The sequence below is a fragment of the Rhinoderma darwinii genome, chromosome 6, assembly GCF_050947455.1.
Source record: "Rhinoderma darwinii isolate aRhiDar2 chromosome 6, aRhiDar2.hap1, whole genome shotgun sequence".
In the NCBI taxonomy this organism is placed as follows: domain Eukaryota; kingdom Metazoa; phylum Chordata; class Amphibia; order Anura; family Rhinodermatidae; genus Rhinoderma; species Rhinoderma darwinii.
In genome coordinates, this window is record NC_134692.1 from 5,500,643 (window position 1) to 5,522,710 (window position 22,068).

The window sequence follows — 22,068 nt, forward strand, 5'->3', positions numbered from 1 at the left end:
GCTTTGTGTCTGTTCGGCTTTTTCCGGAAATCGATGTATTGGAGTACAGACTCAATAGAAAGTCTATGAGCCCGCACTCTGATACATCGGCTTTCCGGAAAAAGCCGAACAGAAACGAAGCGGCTCACATGAGCGCTTCTGCCGCTTTGTTTTAGCGATTGGTGGGGGTCTCAATGCTCGGACCCCCACCGATCAAAACTTCTGACATGTCAAAAGTTTTTGGAAAGTTGAGTTAGCCTTTAATCGTTACATAATTAAACCTTTTAACATACTTTGTGATTGAATTTTTACCATTTTCATCGCTGCTCGGTGTCAGTGACGTATCGAAAAGCAGACGACCTACAGCGATCTAATGCTGCTTGCAACTGAGAGTTTATTACAATTTATCCACTTTAGGTTTTATTCAATGGATACATCAGCAATACAAATCTGCTGATCGTTTGCTTCAATGTGTCAATTTAAGTAACTGGGATCCAGACTGTTTAGCTCACAGAAGATTGTTGTATACAATGTCAAGCTCTAAGGCCCCATTCACATCTTGCTTTTAGGCCTACATTTGAAGTATATACTGTGAGAATCTCCAGACCCAACGTATACGTTAAACGTAGGCTATGACATATGTCTAACCGTGGCATCCATCACCTCAAGACTAGTATCGGATATATATTAAATGTCATGAAAAACTATTGAAAAACCTATGACGTATGCTAAGCTAATCTATGTTTAAAAAATGCTGGCGATCGGTGAAGGTTTTAGTGGCTGGACCCCCACTTTTCTAACAGTTATTACCAATCCAGTGGATAGAAGGTTACTTCTTCTAACCGAAATAACCCTTTTAGTGACATTACTACATCATTGACACTATGCAGCCATTCTAAGGCACAGAGCTTTCCTGGAGCCCTCCTGGCATTGGTTCAGGTCTCTCAACTCCTATCCCTATAAGACAGCGGGGACTGACAATTGATTTTTCTTAGTTTCCTATAGGAGAGAAGAGCCACGTGACACACCAGCTTGGACATTTGTTTGCTGAGGTTTAAATGCAAATTATTGCTAGAAATTAGCAAATTGATCGGCCTGGTCCATGTTTCATTAGTCGGTTTGCGATCTCCACGACGTGATATGTTGGCAGAATTAATCTGATATATTTGTGGTTCTCTTTGTGGAAATGAAATCAAATACTAACAAAATTGATGTTCCCATTATATTCTATGAGCAGGAAGAACATCATACAATCTGGCGAGCCCGGCAGGACAATCCACTCATCTGGAATCATTGTAGTAAATAAATAATATACTGTAGATGTGATAATTTCCAGTCAGAAGTGACCTGCCAGATAGAAGTCCTGACATAAAGAAGAACAAGGGGCATGGAGATTACTATACTGTGGCTATTAGTTTCTGTGGTTTACTATACTGTGGCTAGTTGTGGTTTCTGTGGTTTACTATACTGTGGCTAGTCATGGTTTCTGTGGCTGTGTTATGAGGGCAATGATTGCATCTGAGTATTTTATCCAGAGTCTTGAAGTCTCAACTATTACGGCTTAAGGCCTTATTCACACGAACGTGTGCATTTTGCGCTTGCAAAAAATGCAGCATTTTTTGTGCGTTGCAGTTGCGTGTGTCATCAGTATGTGGTGCGTGGCTGCGTGAAGTGCGTCTGTGTGCCGTGCGTAATTTTCACGCACCCATTGGTTTCAATGAGTGCGTGATGCGCGAAAAACGCCCAAGTATAGGACATGTCATGAGTTTTACGCAGCGGACACACGCTGCGTGAAAATCACGGACTGTCTGAACGGCCCCATAGACTAACATAGGTCCGTGCGACGCGCGTGATTTTTACGCGCGTATCACGGCCGTTAACTACGTTCGTGTGAATAAGGTCTAAAGCTTTGGGTTTGGATTAAAAGTTTCCCAAAATATGTGCATATCTCCTTTTGGGAGAGTTATGTTCCTTGGCACTAATTGTTCAGCTGATCATTTATTTTGTATGATTTGGGCAATGTGGCCGGCACTGTAGTAAGCACTGTAAGGTTATGTTCACACGCAGAGTCAAAAACTTCTCAAAATATGGAGCTGTTTTCAAGGGAAAACAGCTCATGATTTTCAGACGTTTTTCGAGCAACTCGTGTTTTTCGCAGTGTTTTTTTCGGCCGTTTTTCGAGCTGTTTTCAATAGAGTCTATGAGAAAACGGCTCCAAAAACTTCCCAAGAAGTGACCTGCACTTTTTTTGATGAGCCGTCATTTTACACACCGTATTTTGACAGCGATGCGTAAAATGACAGCTCGTCTGCACAGAGCAATGGGCAGATGGTTGCCGACGTATTGGAGCCGCCTTTTCAGGCGTAATTTGAGGCGTAAAACGCCTCCATTACGTCTGAAATGAGGTCGTGTGCACATACCCTAAGGGTCAGTTCACACAGAGTTTTTTTGGTGCTGATTTGACGCAGAAACTGCGTCAGAAACAGAGCTACAAAACGTCCGGAATCGCCCCCCATTGATTTCAATGGCAGGCAAAAGCGTTTTTTTTTTCCCAGGCGGCTTTTGGGCGCTCACGGAAAAAAAAAAGGACATGTCCGCCTCTGACCTGCAAATCCATGGGAGGAAAAAAAACCTACAGCACTCATTTCTGAGTGTTTGTCATGGCGTTTTTCGCCCGCGGTCCTTGCATTATCTTCAATGGCGGAGGCCGAAAAACATGAAAAAATACGTTCAGGCAGGTCAAAATCTGCCTCAAAATTCCTGAAGGAAATCTGAGGCAGATTTTTTCTGCCTGCAAAAAACTCTGTGTGAACAGGACCTTATAATGTTATTGTGGTGGACTGTTTTATGGGGGCACTGTGGCAGGTGGTATAAGACACTGTACTGTATCTACACTGTAGCTGGCAAAGTTATGGAGGAACTGTGCCTGGCCCTGATATGTGACATTGTAGCTGCACTGTTATGGTGGCACTGTGACTGTCTGTGCTGTGCGGATACTGTGGCTGGTAGTGTTTTAAGGATACTGTAGTTGGCACAGTTTGGGGGGCACAGTAGCTAGCACTGGTATAATGGCACTGTGGTGGACATTGTTATGGGTGCAATGTGGCTGACATTATGGCAGTCTGTGTTTAGAGGGTATCATTTTGGGGTTATTGGTATTTCTATGGAATATTTACCATGGAAGCCTTGACTGTGGCTGACATTGTTATGGGGTCACTCTCTCTGGTGTATTTGGCGCTCACATTTGTGTGCTGGCAGGTATCAGTGTACTTGTCTTATGAACTTTCCTCCTTGACAAAAATTCTTTAAAAGTCGATGCTCAGGGTGGAAATTTAGTCAGACAATTGTGACTTCTCGTTCCACATTCAGCGAAAAACCGAAATATCAGTAAAAATGAAATCAACCTGTTTGTAGAGGACAAAAAAGCTGTTGTTCTTATTAACGATGGAAACGGAGGAGCGCGCGGCCAATACCATTTAATGTGCGGCGATGGAGGCCACTCATCTTCATTAGGGAGTTAGAAAATCATTTTTGGGTCAGGATCTTGGCTATAAATTGCCCGTTCCCTGGGATTCTGCCATCAGATCCGGGACCTGCATTCACTTCCAGCATTTTGGCATTAGCCTTGATTTCCCTCCACACATCCAGACGGCCGCGGCAAAGCTATTTATTTATTTAGCTGGTTGGCTGGATGACTGAAGTAGAAAGAGCGCGGTCGGGCAGGAATTGTGGGCTCAGCGTGGACCAGACCTAGACCCCCGGGTTCATCTTCTGTTCCATCTTCTGTGCTTTATATATAAAGGTCATTTTCTACCGTTATCTATTATTCCTATAACAGATCAATCCAACGTTTTCTCCAGTCTGAGAAATAAAATACAATCATTACATAATAAAACTTTCTAAGAGACATGGGGGGGGGGGGGGGGGGGGGGGAGTTTATTAAGGTTGACGTTTCCTACACCAGTCCTAATATAAACAGCGCTGGAGTAAAATGTGACTAATATATGAAGGCGCGCGCACCCCTTAATAAATTAGGCGCATCTCTGGGATCCGTGCGTCAGAAAGGGAAATCCATGCCGGCTACGAGCTGACTCAGATTTCCGCTACAAGTAATGCCAGTTTCTGACGTGAATTATAGTAATTGTGTCGAGCAATGGGGCGCAACTTTTTAAGGGTGGCGGGAAAGGGGGGGGGGGTAAAAAGTCTAATAAAATGTATTTGCACAAATTGCGACTTCTCCCTGCTGTCTACTGATTAAGTGCCCCCCAGTCCCTAGTGTCCAATACTAAAGTGTGCCAGTTTGTGGTGTTCAAAGATTTAGAGTCTTAGTCCCTAGTATCCAGTGGGTTTGGGTCTCAGTCCCCGGTGTCCAGTTTAGTGCTCCAGTCCCTGGTGTCCAGTAGTTCAGTGTGCCAGTCCCTAAGTTTATTGTGCCTGTCCCTGGTGTTCGATGTTTATAGTCTCAGTCTCTGGAATCCACTGATTTAGTGCCATTCCTTAGTGGTCAGTAGTTTAGCGTCCTAGTTATGGTGTCCAGTAGTTTAGTGTGCCCGTCACTGGTGCCTGATAGTTTAGAGTCTCAGTCGCTGGTACCTAGTATTTTGGCGCACCAGTACCCAGTGTCCAGTATTTTAAAGTGCCAGTCCCTGGTGTCCGATGTTTATTCTCAGTCTCTGGTATGCACTGATTTAGTGCCATTCCTTAGTGGTAAGAAGTTTAGTGTCCTAGTTACGGTGTCCAGTATTTTATGGTCCTAGTTATGGTGTCCTGTAGTTTATGGTCCTAGTTTAGGGTGCCTGTCACTGTTGTCTGATGGTTTAGAGTCTCAGTCGCTGGTATCTAGTATTTTGGCGCCCCAGTCCCTAGTGTCCAGTATTTTAAAGTGCCAGTCCCTGAGTTTAATGTGCCCATCCCTGGTGTCCGATGTTTATAGTCTCAGTCTCTGGTATCCACTGGTTTAGTGCTATTCCCTAGTGGTCAGTAGTTTAGTGTCCTAGTTATGGTGTCCAGTAGTATATGGTCCTAGTTATGGTGTCCAGTAGTTTATGGTCCTAGTTTAGTGTTCCCGTCACTGGCGTCCAATGGTTTAGAGTCTCAGTCTCTGGTATCTAGTATTTTGGTGCCCCAGTTCCTAGTGTCCAGTTGGTCAGTGTCACAGTCCCCGGAGTTCAGGAGTTTATTGTCCTTTCCTTGAGGCCCGTCCTGTATTTCTATAGGGACCAGTGGTTCGGTAAATGATTATTTCCATCTTAAGCATTTATGACACATCCATATGTGCAGCTCTGCCAATTTGCAACAACCACAGTCTCCGAGGCTCAGCGGGCGGCGCTTCTTGTATCTCCCTTAGACTTCTATGGACAGGGGGGGTCAGTGGATTTGCCATAAATGCTTAAGGTGGGATTTTGCTATTCTTACCTTGAACCCAGACATTAAACAGTTGGGAAAGGTAAGAGGGATGGACAGTATTTGTCTTGTGTGATAAAGTAGGAGACTCCCCAATTAAAGGGATATGCTCTGTAAGTCTCACACTGGTGTGCAATACTCAGTAAGTGGTGTAGGGGGCGATGTAGGTTATATAGGCAGTTCTCTCTGGCTCCAGCAATTGTGCTGATAATAATGATAATCTGCACCTGGATATTGGCAGTGATACAGTCGGCCATTGTATGGCAAATAGCAGAGGCAAATAAATATTCGTTATGAAGGGCCTCTTAATGCAGACCAGTTTCTGGTGGAGTTTCCCTTTAAGATGAAATGAAACAGTTGCAGTTTTCATCTTCTCAGGCAGTATCACAAAGCGAGGCTTTTATTGCGGAACGCGGCGACTTCCTTGCTGGATCCCGGTTAAGTATATCGTAAAATCTCTCAGACCGAAGCGTTTTTAGGGGAAATATCATTACCATTTATGTGATACCTCAATGCAGTTGTTAAACAGAATCTGCAGCACAAACTGAGTGATAACGCGAAAAAACATCTGTAGGAAACAGCAGGAGATTTCGCTCCAGAAACTCATTTACAAAACATCTAGTCCTGACTCAACAATTTATCACAGCCCGGCCGAACTAAATCCAAAACTAATTAGCGGTTAATTGAGTCTAATAAAGTATGCAGTCATCCCACCCCACAGGTAACGTCTGACGCCTGTCGGATTAACCCTATTGATGCCTAAGACGAGACATCCCACCAGAAGCTGCTGCAATTGTTCTTAAAGAAGCAAAAAATCATTTAGGATGGAAAAAAGGAACAAAATCGTTATAGCCGGGGTGGCATTGGGTCTGAGCGCTCAGCACTGGTGCCCTGGATCTGCCCCGTGTGCCCGTTGTTGGGTTACGGATCTGTACAGTTACATAAATCATGTCAAAGCCCAATTTTCTACAATGGTAAGGCAATTTTCCCAGGTCTTTCAGCATCTATGGCACATAGTATAAGCAAGACTGCCATGATGTTATTTCTCCATACCCCTTAAAGGGATTGTCCACTTTGGACGATCCTTGTCGAATGTCGGACCTGATAAGGGAAAGCAATCAGTAGTCGTTACCTAAAAGCGTGCATGCCAGAAGCAATTTACCATACTAATTACTAAACAAAGTCCCTACGTTTTTATGATAGATAGATAGATAGATAGATAGATAGATAGATAGATAGATAGATAGATAGATAGATAGATAGATAGATAGATAGATAGAGAGAGAGAGAGAGAGAGAGAGAGAGAGAGAGATAGATAGATAGATAGATAGATAGATAGATAGATAGATAGATAGATAGATAGATAGATAGATAGATAGATAGATAGATAGATAGATAGATAGAGATATGAGATAGATAGATAGATAGATAGATAGATAGATATGAGATAGATAGATATGAGATAGATAGATAGATAGATAGATAGGGCATTATACTGTGTGGGTGGCACTAGGGTGCATTATACTTCATGATGGGCACTCTGGGGCATTATACTGTGGGGGGACACTATGGGCCATTATACTGTGTGATCAGAACTATGGGCCATTATACTGTGTGGGGGTACTATAGGGCATTATACTGTGGGGACACACAATGGCGCATTATACTGTGTGGGGGCAGCTATGGTAGCAGTATACTATATGGGGGCACTATGGGGGCTCTAAACTGTGTGATGGTCATGGGCACTATGGGGCATTATACTGTGTGGGGAGCACTCTGAGGGCATTATAATGTGAGATGGGCACTATTGTACACTATACTGTGGTTGGCACTACATTGTGGGGTGGGCACTATGGGGCGTTATACTGTGTGATGAGCACTATGGGGTGTTATACTGTGTGATGAGCACTATGGGGCGTTATACTGTGTGATGAGCACTATGGGGCACTATACTGTGTGATGGGCACTATGGGGCATTATACTGTGTGATGGGCACTATGGGGTGTTATACTGTGTGATGAGCACTATGGGGTGTTATACTGTGTGATGAGCACTATGGGGTGTTATACTGTGTGATGAGCACTATGGGGCGTTATACTGTGTGATGAGCACTATGGGGCGTTATACTGTGTGATGAGCACTATGGGGCATTATACTGTGTGATGGGCACTATGGGGCGTTATACTGTGTGATGAGCACTATGGGGTGTTATACTGTGTGATGAGCACTATGGGGCATTATACTGTGTGATGGGCACTATGGGGCGTTATACTGTGTGATGAGCACTATGGGGCATTATACTGTGTGATGAGCACTATGGGGCATTATACTGTGTGATGGGCACTATGGGGTGTTATACTATGTGATGGGCACTATGGGGCATTATACTGTGTGATGGGCACTATGGGGCATTATACTGTGTGATGGGCACTATGGGGCGTTATACTGTGTGATGGTCACTATGGGGTGTTATACTGTGTGATGAGCACTATGGGGCATTATACTGTGTGATGGGCACTATGGGGTGTTATACTGTGTGATGGGCACTATGGGGCGTTATACTATGTGATGGGCACTATGGGGTGTTATACTGTGTGATGAGCACTATGGGGTGTTATACTGTGTGATGAGCACTATGGGGTGTTATACTGTGTGATGAGCACTATGGGGCGTTATACTGTGTGATGAGCACTATGGGGCATTATACTGTGTGATGGGCACTATGGGGTGTTATACTGTGTGATGAGCACTATGGGGTGTTATACTGTGTGATGAGCACTATGGGGTGTTATACTGTGTGATGGGCACTATGGGGTGTTATACTGTGTGATGAGCACTATGGGGTGTTATACTGTGTGATGAGCACTATGGGGTGTTATACTGTGTGATGAGCACTATGGGGCGTTATACTGTGTGATGAGCACTATGGGGCGTTATACTGTGTGATGAGCACTATGGGGTGTTATACTGTGTGATGAGCACTATGGGGCATTATACTGTGTGATGAGCACTATGGGGTGTTATACTGTGTGGGGAGCACTCTGAGGGCATTATAATGTGAGATGGGCACTATTGTACACTATACTGTGGTTGGCACTACATTGTGGCGTGGGCACTATGGGGCGTTATACTATGTGATGGGCACTATGGGGTGTTATACTGTGTGATGAGCACTATGGGGTGTTATACTGTGTGATGAGCACTATGGGGTGTTATACTGTGTGATGAGCACTATGGGGCGTTATACTGTGTGATGAGCACTATGGGGCATTATACTGTGTGATGGGCACTATGGGGTGTTATACTGTGTGATGAGCACTATGGGGTGTTATACTGTGTGATGAGCACTATGGGGTGTTATACTGTGTGATGGGCACTATGGGGTGTTATACTGTGTGATGAGCACTATGGGGTGTTATACTGTGTGATGAGCACTATGGGGTGTTATACTGTGTGATGAGCACTATGGGGCGTTATACTGTGTGATGAGCACTATGGGGCGTTATACTGTGTGATGAGAACTATGGGGCGTTATACTGTGTGATGGGCACTATGGGGCGTTATACTGTGTGATGAGCACTATGGGGCATTATACTGTGTGATGAGCACTATGGGGTGTTATACTGTGTGATGAGCACTATGGGGCATTATACTGTGTGATGAGCACTATGGGGCATTATACTGTGTGATGGGCACTATGGGGCGTTATACTGTGTGATGAGCACTATGGGGTGTTATACTGTGTGATGAGCACTATGGGGCATTATACTGTGTGATGGGCACTATGGGGCATTATACTGTGTGATGAGCACTATGGGGCGTTATACTGTGTGATGGTCACTATGGGGTGTTATACTGTGTGATGGGCACTATGGGGTGTTATACTATGTGATGGGCACTATGGGACATTATACTGTGTGATGGGCACTATGGGGCATTATACTGTGTGATGGGCACTATGGGGCGTTATACTGTGTGATGGTCACTATGGGGTGTTATACTGTGTGATGGGCACTATGGGGCATTATACTGTGTGATGGGCACTATGGGGCATTATACTGTGTGGGGAGCACTCTGAGGGCATTATAATGTGAGATGGGCACTATTGTACACTATACTGTGGTTGGCACTACATTGTGGCGTGGGCACTATGGGGCGTTATACTATGTGATGGGCACTATGGGGTGTTATACTGTGTGATGAGCACTATGGGGTGTTATACTGTGTGATGAGCACTATGGGGTGTTATACTGTGTGATGAGCACTATGGGGCGTTATACTGTGTGATGAGCACTATGGGGCATTATACTGTGTGATGGGCACTATGGGGTGTTATACTGTGTGATGAGCACTATGGGGTTTTATACTGTGTGATGAGCACTATGGGGTGTTATACTGTGTGATGGGCACTATGGGGCGTTATACTGTGTGATGAGCACTATGGGGCATTATACTGTGTGATGGGCACTATGGGGCATTATACTGTGTGATGAGCACTATGGGGCGTTATACTGTGTGATGGTCACTATGGGGTGTTATACTGTGTGATGGGCACTATGGGGCATTATACTGTGTGATGGGCACTATGGGGCATTATACTGTGTGATGGGCACTATGGGGCGTTATACTGTGTGATGGTCACTATGGGGTGTTATACTGTGTGATGGGCACTATCGGGCATTATACTGTGTGATGGGCACTATGGGGCATTATACTGTGTGGGGAGCACTCTGAGGGCATTATAATGTGAGATGGGCACTATTGTACACTATACTGTGGTTGGCACTACATTGTGGGGTGGGCACTATGGGGCGTTATACTGTGTGATGGGCACTATGGGGTGTTATACTGTGTGATGAGCACTATGGGGTGTTATACTGTGTGATGAGCACTATGGGGTGTTATACTGTGTGATGAGCACTATGGGGCGTTATACTGTGTGATGAGCACTATGGGGCATTATACTGTGTGATGGGCACTATGGGGCGTTATACTGTGTGATGAGCACTATGGGGTGTTATACTGTGTGATGAGCACTATGGGGCGTTATACTGTGTGATGAGCACTATGGGGCGTTATACTGTGTGATGAGCACTATGGGGCATTATACTGTGTGATGGGCACTATGGGGCGTTATACTGTGTGATGAGCACTATGGGGTGTTATACTGTGTGATGAGCACTATGGGGCGTTATACTGTGTGATGGGCACTATGGGGTGTTATACTGTGTGATGGGCACTATGGGGCATTATACTGTGTGATGGTCACTATGGGGTGTTATACTGTGTGATGGGCACTATGGGGTGTTATACTGTGTGATGAGCACTATGGGGTGTTATACTGTGTGATGAGCACTATGGGGTGTTATACTGTGTGATGAGCACTATGGGGTGTTATACTGTGTGATGGGCACTATGGGGTGTTATACTGTGTGATGGGCACTATGGGGTGTTATACTGTGTGATGGGCACTATGGGGTGTTATACTATGTGATGGGCACTATGGGGTGTTATACTGTGTGATGAGCACTATGGGGTGTTATACTGTGTGATGAGCACTATGGGGTGTTATACTGTGTGATGAGCACTATGGGGCGTTATACTGTGTGATGAGCACTATGGGGCATTATACTGTGTGATGGGCACTATGGGGCGTTATACTGTGTGATGAGCACTATGGGGTGTTATACTGTGTGATGAGCACTATGGGGTGTTATACTGTGTGATGGGCACTATGGGGCGTTATACTGTGTGATGAGCACTATGGGGCATTATACTGTGTGATGGGCACTATGGGGCATTATACTGTGTGATGAGCACTATGGGGCGTTATACTGTGTGATGGTCACTATGGGGTGTTATACTGTGTGATGGGCACTATGGAGCATTATACTGTGTGATGGGCACTATGGGGCATTATACTGTGTGATGGGCACTATGGGGCGTTATACTGTGTGATGGTCACTATGGGGTGTTATACTGTGTGATGGGCACTATGGGGCATTATACTGTGTGATGGGCACTATGGGGCATTATACTGTGTGGGAAGCACTCTGAGGGCATTATAATGTGAGATGGGCACTATTGTACACTATACTGTGGTTGGCACTACATTGTGGGGTGGGCACTATGGGGCATTATACTGTGTGATGGGCACTATGGGGTGTTATACTGTGTGATGAGCACTATGGGGTGTTATATTGTGTGATGAGCACTATGGGGTGTTATACTGTGTGATGAGCACTATGGGGCGTTATACTGTGTGATGAGCACTATGGGGCATTATACTGTGTGATGGGCACTATGGGGCGTTATACTGTGTGATGAGCACTATGGGGCGTTATACTGTGTGATGAGCACTATGGGGCATTATACTGTGTGATGGGCACTATGGGGCATTATACTGTGTGATGAGCACTATGGGGCGTTATACTGTGTGATGGTCACTATGGGGTGTTATACTGTGTGATGGGCACTATGGGGCGTTATACTGTGTGATGAGCACTATGGGGCATTATACTGTGTGATGGGCACTATGGGGCGTTATACTGTGTGATGGTCACTATGGGGTGTTATACTGTGTGATGGGCACTATGGGGCATTATACTGTGTGATGGGCACTATGGGGCATTATACTGTGTGGGGAGCACTCTGAGGGCATTATAATGTGAGATGGGCACTATTGTACACTATACTGTGGTTGGCACTACATTGTGGCGTGGGCACTATGGGGCGTTATACTATGTGATGGGCACTATGGGGTGTTATACTGTGTGATGAGCACTATGGGGTGTTATACTGTGTGATGAGCACTATGGGGTGTTATACTGTGTGATGAGCACTATGGGGTGTTATACTGTATGATGAGCACTATGGGGCGTTATACTGTGTGATGAGCACTATGGGGCGTTATACTGTGTGATGGGCACTATGGGGTGTTATACTGTGTGATGAGCACTATGGGGTGTTATACTGTGTGATGAGCACTATGGGGCATTATACTGTGTGATGAGCACTATGGGGTGTTATACTGTATGATGAGCACTATGGGGCGTTATACTGTGTGATGAGCACTATGGGGCGTTATACTGTGTGATGAGCACTATGGGGCGTTATACTGTGTGATGAGCACTATGGGGCGTTATACTGTGTGATGAGCACTATGGGGCATTATACTGTGTGATGGGCACTATGGGGCGTTATACTGTGTGATGAGCACTATGGGGTGTTATACTGTGTGATGAGCACTATGGGGCGTTATACTGTGTGATGGGCACTATGGGGTGTTATACTGTGTGATGGGCACTATGGGGCATTATACTGTGTGATGGGCACTATGGGGTGTTATACTGTGTGATGGGCACTATGGGGCATTATACTGTGTGATGGGCACTATGGGGTGTTATACTGTGTTATGGGCACTATGGTGCGTTATACTGTGTGATGGGCACTATGGGGTGTTATACTGTGTGATGGGCACTATGGGGTGTTATACTGTGTGATGGGCACTATGGTGCGTTATACTGTGTGATGAGCACTATGGGGCATTATGCTGTATGATGGGCACTATGGGGCATTATACTGTGTGATGGGCACTATTCGCTCCACATCTGTTGTCCCTCTTTACAATACTTCAGAGTTGGGGGTATGACATAGTCTGGATCATCAGGGCAGTCATTTTTTTAATTTCCATTTAGGAATATTCTATTATGAATGACTGAAGTTACTTTCTTGTACCCGGTACTCAGCGCTGCCTCCGGTTCCTTATAAACCCCCCTCCAGTAATATAAGACAAGCCGCTTCTCTCTTGCACACTGATTGTCGGTGTAAAGCAGAAAATAAAACTCTTGTGCATTAAAATTTAATCAGGAAACGGTCTGTGTTCTTTAGGAGCCATGTTTCCCCATCATCCGCATCACTGGCAGCGCCATAGGACCTGCTCACCGTAACATCTAGATGTGTAATGAGCGCGATGCTCTGCAGGCTCTGTGGTAACATGACCTGGAGAGCAATGATCCTCTATAGATTTCCTCATTAACTTTATGATGTGGTTATTTTCCAGCGTTAATTGTGAATAATGTTGCGGTGTATTGATCGAAGCGCGCAGTCCTCTCTAATTGACTTGCTTTCTTTTGCTTTTGTTTCTATAGATGATTTGGAAATTAATTTTTCAGGCTAGGAGGAAGAATTTCACGAACCTCAAGAATCAATATGTAAAACCAAGTCACATGAGGAAATTAAAGGGAACCTCTAACCAGGAAGAATTGTGATCTCTGAACAATGTCCTATCAAAGCTCAACTAGTGAGGGCAATTTTTACATTAAATAGTCCCCAAAGTGGCAATTAGCGGGGCGCAACACGAGATTCCTACCCTCTGGCTTCTTAATAACAAAGCTCTTATTGTTTCTTAAGAGTCAGTGTGTCATATGGCCTGTCTGGGATTTCTTAAGTAACATGGCGCAAATAATTTTCCTGTTTTCTGCTTTGCAGTGTAGACTGGGACAGAATCATCATCAATAGAGGGTAGACGGTTTCCGGGATAAAAAGAAAAATGTAAAGAGTGCCTTCACTTTCAAAAACTTTTGAGATGTGATAGAAACATATCAAAAGTTTTCATCGGTGTGGGGCCGGTGCTGAGGCTCAGATCGGTGCTCTTGGTGAGGCTGAAGACGGGTTCACGTAGAACATCTATGAGCCCATATTCAGCTTAATGGGAAGCGCCAATCAAAGCCGATGTTGCAGGGCTCAGCTAAGCGCTTCTGCACCTTCCTTTCAGCGTCGGTGGGGATTTCAGCACTCGGAACCCCGCTGATTAAAACTTCAGAAATGTTTCTATGACAAATCAAAAGTTTTTTGAAAGTGCAGATACCTTTTAACTCTGCTAAACTAAAAAGGTTCTCCATATATTTACCTCTACAATGATTTGCCGGTCCCTCGCTGCCGCTGTTCGTATCCCCCATCACATCCCTGCTTACATGTGTGCACAGGGATGTCCCATCCATGGGGATGGAATGTAACGTAAGTGGGTCCGCATGTCACAGCCCACAGTAGTGACGTCACTATATTAAGAAGTTTATTATTTTAGCAGATTGGGCTGAGAAAAATATTATTTTTTAGCCCTGGAATATCGTTCAGTGACAGATAACAGCTCTACTATATTGCCGGAGGCCTAGATAAGGCAGGAGAGCAACACTATACACTATGCACACAGATGAGGCTCTGTATGCAGCTCTCCTGCCACTCCATGCTCTCTGGTAGAGGGACTTTCTGATGACTGTATTAGTCTATGGACACTTTTTTGTCCATTAACTCCAATTCATTGCAGCTGTCATAAAGCGCACACATCCTGCTTCACTGTCTACACAGACAAAACAGGAAGGAAGTGTCTCTCTAATATGGCCGCCCCCTAAAAAGTTTAAAAAAATAAATAAATAAAAAGCAACATTATATCTTCTACAGACTTCTAATGAATGAAAACCAAAATTACGTACAGTACCTGATACATTCCCTGAACATCATACAATAAAATCTCCCATAAACATGTCAGACTGAATTAGCAGAACAGGGACATTTTTTAACACAAAATGTAGGGAAAAAAAACAAAAGCGCTAGCACAAAGAATCGCACGATCAGCTGCAGTTGTCTGACCACTCCATACACACGGTTAGGATGAGCTGAAAAGATCCACGGTGAGCCTTTTTGGCAGACATCATTTGACTGTCCCTCCAAACGTATCACCTAATGGGCGGGTCTTTTTCAAATATAAGTGGGCGTTTCCTGATGTTTTGTGGGCGTTTCCTGATGTTTTGTGGGCGTTTCTATGCAGATCAGAGGTGGGGCTTAAAACTGTCCCGCGAATAAGGATTGACATTTACGGACTTGTACCATGTGACAGGGGGTGTCTTGTATCGTCTTGCATTAATAGATCCTACTTGATATGCCATAGCGAAGCTTAATTACAACAGCGACACATTGAGCACAACAATCGTACATGGCCGCGACGTTTGTGATTTCCATTGATGGCGTCTGAGCTGCAGACCAGTCACGTGACACATTTTTGACCCTGTGGTGGCCGTGTTGTCTCGTGACCCCAATCTTCTGTAGTCGAGGCTTCATAATAAGCAAAATCCAGAATTTTCCATTTTATTTTAAATTTTATATTATGACTTTGAACTTTAATAATTCCCCGTAGACACGATGTTGTTTAGGAAAGCTGTTTTCTTGTGCCTTGCTGCTCGGCGGTGGACGCCTCGCTGCGATCTCTGATGGCAGATAACATTTTTACATGACACGTTCATAACAACCGCAGGTAACAAACTAAACTGCTCATTTTCAGCTCCACAATGACCAAAAATTGCTCCCATAATCCAAACCCAGAAGAATTCTCGGGAGGAGACGCTGTTGTAATTAAGGGCTTTCAGTTCCATGGCTGTCAAGTCCTTTTGTGCGTCTCTTTTGGCAAACGCTACGAAACCTGGAGCGATATTAAATAGACCATCTGTTGGTCTTCATTAAGCCCGCGCTCATCAACAGTGCTATTAAATAAAATCGAGCAGGCTAAAGGAAGCTTTGACATCTGGACTTTCAATCGGCACATTGATCAATATTAATAAAGAGTCGTTGTGCGCTGAACGTTTCCTGCCTGGCCAGACGGGTGAGCAGTCACCTTGCTGCGTTCTTCGGCTTCAGGTCTATTGCAACGCTCATGTTGGGTACAGATTATTTTTGTTGAGGATGTCAAAACCCTCCATTATGATAATTATAAGCATAGACAGAGGCAGTGGTGTACATATAACAAGGAGGAAGGGGGAGGCAAAGCAAAGATAAAAAGTGGCCCCTTTCTGCTGCTGCTTGACACTATCACACTCCAGACCACCGGGGATCGGGAGTCTTAGGGTCTCCTTCCCAGCTTCATGACTCTAGTACATTTTCCTCTTACTTGTTGCTAACATTGCAGCCTCTGTTGGCCGGGTTCACACATAGCGTAAACGCTGCGGAATTCTCGCAACGGGATTCTGTGCGGAAATTCCGCAGCATTTACAGTAGCAGCAAAGTGGATGAGATTTAGAAAGTCTCCTGCCCACGCAGCGGGGAAAAAACGCAGCGTAAACGTTAATAAATTTACCTGCGGTGCGGAATTTATATCTGCAGCATGTCAATTTATGCTGCGATTTCATTGATTTTCAGTTGGGTTTTGAATCCAATGAGGATGCAAAACTTGCAACAGAAAGATAAGTGTTGCAACTTTTGCAGTGTGTTCGCAGCGTATACTCCGCAAAAATCGCAACTATGGAAAAATAAAAATAAATCATATTTACCTCAGTGCCGGCGTCTCCCTGGAGGGAGCAGATGCTGTGAAGAGAGATGTCCATGGCCGGAGCCGTCAAGAGGTAAGTCTGAACGACGACCTTCGGCCATAGACATAACAGTATCCCCCCTCTTACGCCCCCTCTTCAGGGGACCGGGGAGGGAAATAAATTTCTTCACGACGACAGGAGCATCAATGTTCGACTCTGGCTCCCAAGATCTTTTCTCTGGACCAAATCCCCTCCAATCCACCAAATAATACGACACAGGATTGATCTGTAGTAGAATCTCGAAGGGTCCAAGGAACCTGTGCGCAAACTTTCAGGATGGCACTCTCAGCCGGATATTCCTGGATGACAGCCGGACTTTAGTACTTGGAAGAAACTGGGGAGGGTCTCGTCTTCTAGTGTCTGCCTTTCTCTTCATGCGGTCCACCGCCAGCAGAATAGAAGATCGTGTCTGCTGCCATATCTGCAGAAAGTTCCTGAAGGTAGAGTCGGCTGCAGGCACCTGAGACATTGTAGAGCCGGGCAGGGGTATTCGAGGATGTTGGCCGTAGACTATGAAGAACGGACTGGAGGTGGTGGACTCACTGGTATGGTTATTATAAGAGAACTCCGCCCACAGGAGCAGCTGCACCCAGTCATCATTTCTTCTTGAGACAAAGTGCCGCAGATAGTTCTCCATAATTTGGTTAATCCTCTCACTTTTCCATTGGACTGAGGGTGGTAAGCTCAGGAGAAGTCCAACTTTACACCGAGTAGGCCGCAGAGTGCTCTCCAGAACTTTGAGGTGAACTGGACCCCTCGATCCGAGACAATATGCAGGGGTAATCCGTGCAGACGGAAGATGTGTTGCATGAAGAGATCAGCCAGTCAAGTGGCAGAAGGCAGACCAGTCAGAGGAACATAATGAGCCATTTTAGAAAAACAATCGACCACCACCAAGATCACACTGCATCACGCAGAGAGAGGGAGATCTGTGACGAAGTCCATAGCAATATGCCGCCAGGGGGCATCGGGCACAGGCAGTGGTTGGAGCAGACCGGCTGGTCTGGAGTGGGCAACTTTGTTTGCTGCACACACCGTACAGGAGGAGACAAAGTCCATGACGTCTTTGGGCAGCATGGGCCACTAGAACTGATGGGCAATTAGGTCTCGGGTCTAACGGGCACCCGCGTGACCTGCCAGCTTGGAACTGTGACCCCAGCGAAGGATTCTTCTTCTGTCTGCCAACCATACAAAAGTCTTTCCCGGAGGAATGTCTCTAACCTGCAGAGGGTTAACAGAGTAGATGCAGGAAGGATCGATAATATTCTGTGGGCGACTCCACAGTGTCCTCTTTCTCAAATGACCTAGACAAGGCATCGGCCCTCACATTCTTGTCGGCAGGTCGGTAGTGGAGTTCGAACCGGAACCGTGCAAAAAACAATGACCACCTGGCTTGACAAGGATTCAGCCGTTGAGCCGTCTGTAGGTAGGTCAGGTTCTTGTGGTCCGTGAAGACCAGGACAGGATGGACTGCGCCTTCCAGTAGGTGTCTGCACTCCTGCAGGGCCAGCTTGATGGCCAGTAACTCCCTATCCCCAAATCGAGTAGTTGCGCTCTGCAGAAGAAAACAGCTTGGAGTAGTAACCACATACCACCGTCTTGCCTTTCGAACCCCTCCGGAACAAAAGTGCATCGGCACCAACAGAGGAAGCGTCCACCTCTCATGAAAACTGTAAGGATATATCAGGGTGGTGAAGTATAGAGGCTGACGTGAAGGCCTTTCTTATGGTTTCAAATGCGATTTACGCCTCTGGAGTCCATACCTTGGCATTCATACCCTTCTGTCAAAGAAGAGAAGTTGGGAATGAACAGTCTGTAGTTGGCGAATCCCAGGAAGCGCTGTATGGCCCTTAAGCCTTGGGGACGTGGCCACTTCAGGACAGCCTTGACCTTTTTTAGGGTCCATCTTGAGACCCTGATCGGAGATGATGTAGCCCAGGAAGGGTAGAGACTTCTCTTGGAACATGCACTTCTCCAACTTGGCGTAAAGATGAATCTCCCTTAATCTAAGCAACACCTGGCGGACATGGCCCTGATGAGTCACAAGATCTGGGGAAAAAAATCAAGATATCATCGAGATACACCACAACACAGACATAGAGGAGATCACGAAAAATGTAATTCACAAATTCTTGAAATACTGCGGGAGCGTTACACAGGCTGAAGGGCATGACCAAATATTCGTAGTGTCCATCACGTGTGTTAAATGCAGTCTTCCACTCGTCTCCCTGATGGATCCGGATTAGATTGTAAGCCCCCCGCAGGTCAAGCTTGGAAATTTTTTTCGCCCCCCGTATACGATCAAAGAGCTCCAAAATCAACGGCAAAGGGTACCTGTTCTTCACCGAGATCTGGTTGAGGCCTCGGTAGTCAATGCAGGGTCGAAGGGATCCATCCTTCTTTTTGACAAAGTAAAACCCGGCTCCGGCCGGGGATGAGGACTTTCGTATGAAGCCCCTCTCCAGATTCTCTTTAATGTAGGCCGACATAGACTGGGTCTCTAGCAAGGAGAGAGGGTTTACTCTACCGCGAGGAGGGGACGAATCAGGAACCAAGTCAATAGGACAATCGTATTCTCGATGTGGTGGCAACATCTCTGCCTCCTTTTTGTCGAAGACATCAGCGAACTGAGTGTAACAAGGAGGCAACCCTGTCAATGACTGATACGGAGAAGGCTGGGATGGATGGACATGATCCAGACAGCGGTCTAGACACTTGGGGCCCCACTGGAGAACCTCTCCGGAGTTCCAATCCAGGACTGGGGCGTGAAGACGGAGCCAAGGCAAACCCAGCAGCACGGGGTTGACGGCTTTAGACAGGACATACAGGGAGATGAGCTCAGAATGAAGAGCTCCCACTTGGAGTCTCAATGACTTGGTCACAGACAACACTGGGTCAGGCAAAGGCAGTCCATCTACCGAGGCAATGATCAACGGTCTCTCCAGCAAAACAGTAGGCAATTGAAGAAGATCCACAAGGTCTTGACAGATTAAATTGGCTGCGGAGCCAGAGTCCAGGTAGACAGAGACTGGATGAGGTCTCTCACCAGAGACGATGGTCACAGGAATAAACAGCTTGGAAGAGAGTTCTCTATTAAGTGCAGTAGCGCCCAGGGTTGTCTCTGCAACCAATCCCAGGCATTGGGGGTTTCTTTGGCCTCTGGGAACACAAACGCACGACATGGCCAGCGAGGCCGCAATATAGGCAGAGTCCAGAGGTGCGCCTGCGCTGTTTTTCTTGATCAGACATTTTAAGCCGATCCACCTGCATCGGAACCTCGAACGCAGCAGAAGAACAAGGCAAGAGGGGTTGCTGGATGTTGGGCGCCAGTCTAGGAAGCCGTTTCTCCTGTAGAATCTCTTGGGATCTCTTTCTGAGCCTTATGTCCACACGGATAGCCAGTAGAATCAGGTCATCCAGGGCAGCTGGAAGATCTCGAGCAGCCAGTTCGTCTTTGATCTCAGGCGATAGGCCATGCCAGAAGGATGCTACCAAGGCCTCATTGTTCCAGGACAATTCTCCTGCCAGAGTCCGGAATTTGATGGTGTATTTGCCCACGGAGGCGTCCTCCTGGCGCAGGATAAAGATAGCAGTGGCTGCCGATGAGGCTCGTCCAGGCTCCTCAAATACGGAACAGAACAACCGCACAAACCCCTGGAAGTCTCGGGTCCCTGTCGTTCCAAGATTGGATTCGCCTATGCCAGGGCCTTGCTGGCGAGTAGGGATATAATGAAGGCGATCCTGGCTCCGTCCGAAGGAAATGCTCGGGCGTGCAGAGTGAAATGGATTTGGCATTGATTCAGAAACCCCCTGCACGAACTTGCGTCTCCATGGAACCGAGGTGGTAATGGCAGAGAGAACCGAGAGTCCGAATTGGGGCTGCCAGGAGGTGTAGCAGGAGGGTTGATCGGAGGAGCTTGAATAGGAATGGTGACGGAAGTAACTAGCGCACCTAGATGCTGTGCCATGGTGTCTACTGCCACAAAGAGTTGATCATGTCGTGCTGCAGATCCTGCAGGTCCGCCTGCATGGCTTGGGAGGATGACAGGCTCTTGACTTGGCCAGTGGGGTCCTTGGCCTGAGCGTACTGTCAAGGTGCAGGGTGTGGACCCACTGGGCCGTATCGCGTAGCGGAGTAGCAGCTGGCCAACATGGTACAAAACAATGTCTATAGTTCGGAACGGGTACCTGAGGCAATGTAGACAGTAGCGGAGACACGACTTGACTTTCACAGCAGGTGACACCGTGGGTGCAGCGGAAGACACGACTTGACTTTCACTTGTAGATACGATAGCACGGGATACAGGGTACAGGCAGCAGGAACGGTTAACACTGGGAACTGGAAAACACTGGGAGACCATTTGCAAGACAAACTTAGGTATACAACAACACTCAGGCAGCCATTTGGGCTAATAATTAATGGGTGACAGCTGGATGCGTACTGGCCCTTTAAGGCCGTGCACGCGCGGGCGCGCGCGCCCTGCGGGAATCAGTACGACGACTTGGAAGTGAGTGCTGCCTGGAGGGAGCAGACGCTGTGAAGAGAGATGTCCATGGCCGGGGCCGTCAAGAGGTAAGTCTAAACGACGACCCCCGGCCATAGACGTAACACTCACCCTGTACAGCACAGTGTATGATTATAGACTTGGGGGTACTTTGATTTGATAATTTAGTAATTTAAAAAATATACAAGAAAAATTGCTCCGCTCACCACTCATTAGAAGTAAAGACGCCACATTCCATGATTATTCGATGCACGGGCAAGAGAGCTACGTCGGGAGTAGGTAGAAATCCAAGGAAAAAATGTAGAGGTCCAGCACACGATATGATGTGAAAAAATACAAAACTGTTTATTTAAGTCAAAATTGAAACAAGAAATTAAAAAGCCCAGGAGAGAACGGCTACGCGTTTCCAACTTTTCAGTTCTTAATCATAGCTACTCTCTGATGTTATTCTAGTAATTTGTTGGAGTAGGGGTTACTTGGCTTAGGAACAATAAAAAAACACTACTACAATACCCTACAGTGTAAACTACAGGCAGCTCGCTGCTTCCATTACTTACTGACAGACTGTTATTGTGTATCATCCACTTCAATGTTATCAATAGTAAGAGATTACACCCAACATATCTCATCCCTGTCTGTCACTCATCTCTGACGCCACTGCAGCCCGACAGCATTAACAAACCTTTACATCAATGATGCTTGAAATTAAAGATGGGAGTGACCGGAAAAAATCAATTCATAACCCTCCGTTTCCAAGATAAAATATGTACATTAATAAACTTATGGGAAATGTCAATAGCGAGCGCTGGGGGAATTCCCCGAAC